Source organism: Cryptomeria japonica, chromosome 11 (genome assembly GCF_030272615.1).
Source record: "Cryptomeria japonica chromosome 11, Sugi_1.0, whole genome shotgun sequence".
In the NCBI taxonomy this organism is placed as follows: Eukaryota; Viridiplantae; Streptophyta; class Pinopsida; order Cupressales; family Cupressaceae; genus Cryptomeria; species Cryptomeria japonica.
Genome location: NC_081415.1, coordinates 247,304,786 through 247,308,824, shown reverse-complemented (window position 1 = coordinate 247,308,824; position 4,039 = coordinate 247,304,786). Strand labels below are relative to the sequence as shown.

The following is a 4,039-nucleotide window of genomic DNA, read 5'->3' as shown; positions in this document are numbered from 1 at the left end:
ACCAAAGGGCAAGCATCAAGAGGGAAGACCACAATTCATTTTGTTAAAGGAATAGAACACTATTTGAAATACACCTGAACACAATAGGGAAGAATAAAGGCAATCTGAATTCAATGACAAATCACACACTTCATTTTGATTCTATCCCTAATTACACAAGTTACTAGCAAGAAGCAATCCTTACACCATGAGCTTAGCAAAATATCTTTAAACAGCTTCAATCAATAATTGGATAAAAATATACAGAAGAGCAAAAGATTAAAGCACAAATTTTTGCATGAAGATTTAAATCCTCTTGCATTAAAGCCCATTAACTCTTCCATTAATCCAAGTGATTGTTGACTTCAATACAAAGAAGGGAAATCGATCAATAAAAATGCTGGCCAAACAATTACGCTCCCCATAGTAGTGTTGTACTTTCAGCCCTTTGAAACACCATTCAACTATCTAAAAAAAAACTACCTGAAAATCCTCTCCTACAAAAAACTTTCTACACTCCACAGAACCAGCCAACTTACAATCTAGTCAAATAGAAATAACCAGTAAAATGACAGCGTAGTCTATGGAAGCAAAGGTGGTGCCACATTTGTTCTAGTAAAGGAGGGTCTCCTGACATTCTTGATTTCCCAGAGTGTCGTACAGAGGCCGATCCTTGGTCTCAGGAAGGCCCAACACAAACAGACCGCATATAATTATTGCGATTCCAAATAGAGCGAAGGAAATAGCTGTGTTGCTATGGCCTATCACAACAATTACTGGACTCACAATTGCCCCTGCATAGATGGCTTGTCTGAGCATTCACATGGCCGAGTTTCGAACACTCGATGGAAACAATTCCAAGCAATAAATCAGCAACACGTTGAACCCTATAACTGTACTAAAAAATGCTCCTACTTCAGCAGCAATCTGTGCCCAATTCTTTCTATTTGCAGTTGAATTGGGTGTATCTCGAATTCCCATTGAACACAACACATACAGAAAGCAGAACATACCACTCATTAGGGTTAACAGGATCATTGCCCTTCTGCGACCAGACATAGCAACAATAATAGTGGCTAAAATGGCCGCTGGAACCTCTGAGAGAGCGTTAAATGTGACACTCAGATACAAATCGAAGTCCAGACTTACTACTCCAAAGGGCATTCCGTAATAGATGAGTCATATGCCAGAGCCCACTGCCATTGTTGACATGAGCCTTGAGCGAGCCCACTTCGTTGTCCACAACAATGATAAAGAAGACTCTGTTCGACTCTCTGCAATAAAGTCTTCTATCTCTATATTTTCTGGTAATACTCTTCCATTACTTTCTGCCATTTTTCTTAAACATTTTAGAGCCTCTGCAGAATTTCGTCTGAGGAGTAGCCACCTGGGGGATTCCCAAACGAAAAGGAGCAGCAAAGAATATACCAGAGGAGGTATGGAGATGTAGATGTATGTGCTTCTCCAGGAAAAAGAATTTCTGGTGAGGTAAGCAAGGGCTGGAAGTGAAAGGAATCCCAAGGTAAAGGAGAAATAACCAATAAAACCAATGAGACTTCTCCATTTGCGACCCACAAGCTCAGTAGAGAGAACCAGACAATAAGTTCCAATGGAGGATCTGCCGAAGCCTGTGAGAGCTCGAAGGAGAGAGTAAAACCAAATGTTGGGCGAAACAGATGTTAAAAAGCCCGTCAGTGAAACCATCAAATTGGAAAGCACAAGAGTTCGTTTACGACCTCGCCATGAATCTGCCAGCGGTCCCATTATTATAGAACCTGAGAAAAACTTCTTTTTAAATATGCAAATATAGATGTGGCACAGATTACAATATTTTGATTAAGTATACAAATCCTTTTTGGACTAAACAGATACAATCAATTATACCAAATCAATTAAATTACAACCCTTTCACACTTTTTTTAAGATTTTCAATAATCTTTTACAGTTAAACATCCTATTTATTTTATTGACACTCATCTTGTTCGATGTTTAAGAAAAGCTTTCCAATCCTTAATAAATAATTTAATAACTCACCCAGTAACGCTCCAGTAAAGAAAAACAGAGAAGGAAAGCCTGCTTGGATGGTGTTGGCGCACATAAGGTTCCACTCTGAGATGACAGATACCTCTTTCCCTCTCTCCCATTCCCACAATGTTGGATCCATCTCACATATCGATGACTGTGCATTGCATATCTCTGTTTCTGCTATTTGACTGCCATCAGTGCAGCGCCATGAAGGTTGGGCATCAGTAAAAATGGTGACAAAGATTTGCTGAGCATCGAATGCCCCAGCCAAGGCAACAACCACTACTTGGAACAACTCAGCTCGTCCAAAACCCCCAACATATGTTTCTATTATTTCGTCAACAGAAAGCATGTTCTTCTCAGCTTCTTGTTGCACTTGCCTTAGCTCACTGTTATCACTGCGCACCTGCTCTTTCAAGAGGGAAGGATCCATCACAGGCAATCTATGAAGCTCAAAAGCCTGTAAATGTATGAAATAAGGATAGCAAAGACAAAGGTCTCTCCAAGGCTGGTAAGGATTGTTTTATATAGGAAAGAATCTAGGAAACTATAAGATCTTGGCAATAGCTCTCATCGAAAATTTGTCTGATAGACAAGAATTTAGATCTTGGCACTAACTCTCATGATCAACCTTCAAATTTAGATCCTGGAAATAACTCTCATGAGAAATTTCTTTCATAGATAAGATCATGAATCATAATAACTCTCATGAAAAATTTCTTTCATAGACAAGATCATGAAATATCACATAAGCAATAACTAACTAGTGGTGATACATAAAGGAGATCTTTCCTTTGATTTATAACAAGTGCCAAAACAATCGATCAATAGTAAAACCTAAAAGTTATTCGATCAAAAGGTCCAATTCACATGATGATTTTACTACGCTGAACAGTGAACAAGAATTAGCTTCTTTCCAACTTCTCACATCGTACTCTCCACTGGTCTCCATACGTTTTACTCGTGGGATTATATTCTGTCGCCACACACACAGCGAATTTGAAACCGACAGTTGATTAGGATAAATGATTATTATAGCTTCAAAAAAGCGGTTCCTCAATTTGGTAATGTTTGAGATTGATTAGGATGATTATTACTTTGAAAAAGGGTTCCTTAATTTGGTAATATTTGAGATTTTTTTTTCCTCTTTTGAGTTGCTCATTTGAGTGATCTCTAGCAATCTATTAAGGGATTGAAGGATTTTGTGAAATCATTGGTGCTAATGAAACTTGTCATAAAAAATGGTATTTCTACGATGCAAGTTTATTAAAGAGTATCTATAATTGTCAAAATATCACTTCTCTTATTTTTCTTTAAAAAATATCTTTTTAAATCTTCTTCTTCATTTGTCACTTAATTTTCTATTGAATGAAAATGGAGATGCAAGTTTCATGAAAAGAAGTGGTGGAGATTGAGTGGGAAAATATGGAAATCTAAAGCAAATGCTAATGTTCATAAGTGGTAGAGATTGAGTGGGAAAATATGGAAATCTAAAGCAAATGCTAATGCTCATATTTTAGCATGGACAGTCTTGCATCATATATTACTGATTGTGGATAAATTGATATTTGTGGTTCATTTTGTCGAATGCCTCTTTTTTGTAGAAAAATGAGAACTTAAAACACTTATTCTATGACCGTTCTATGGGGAAAAAAAAATGGAATGTTCTTTTTAGTTTGTGTTCTTATATTTTTTATCATTCGTTGAGATGGAAAAGACTGTCTTGGGTGTGGGTCTTCATAATAATTTATATTTGATTTGTTAAACTTGTTGTTTTACTCAATACATGGAAAAATGGGTGTTTATTATTGTTTTGAAACCATTTAGTCCAGCAAGAGATAGAAATTTGAACTCTTAAATCAAATTATTTCTCATTATTTTCAATTACACAAGGACACCGACGAAAATATTAAGTGCATAAATTATTTGGATAGTATTAAATTTGAAGTTCTCCAGCACCACAACAAAGAATTTATGTGCTCCAATTGGCTTCATAGTTTGTTCAAGTTGAAATTAAATTTGTTACTATTAGCCT

General features: G+C 36.5%; 1 pseudogene; it reads right to left on the bottom strand.

The window, feature by feature from the left end:
• Positions 1-591: 591 nt before the first annotated feature.
• LOC131029389 (organic cation/carnitine transporter 2-like) lies at positions 592-2,437 on the bottom strand (annotated as a pseudogene).
• Between the last annotated feature and the right edge of the window lie 1,602 nt (positions 2,438-4,039).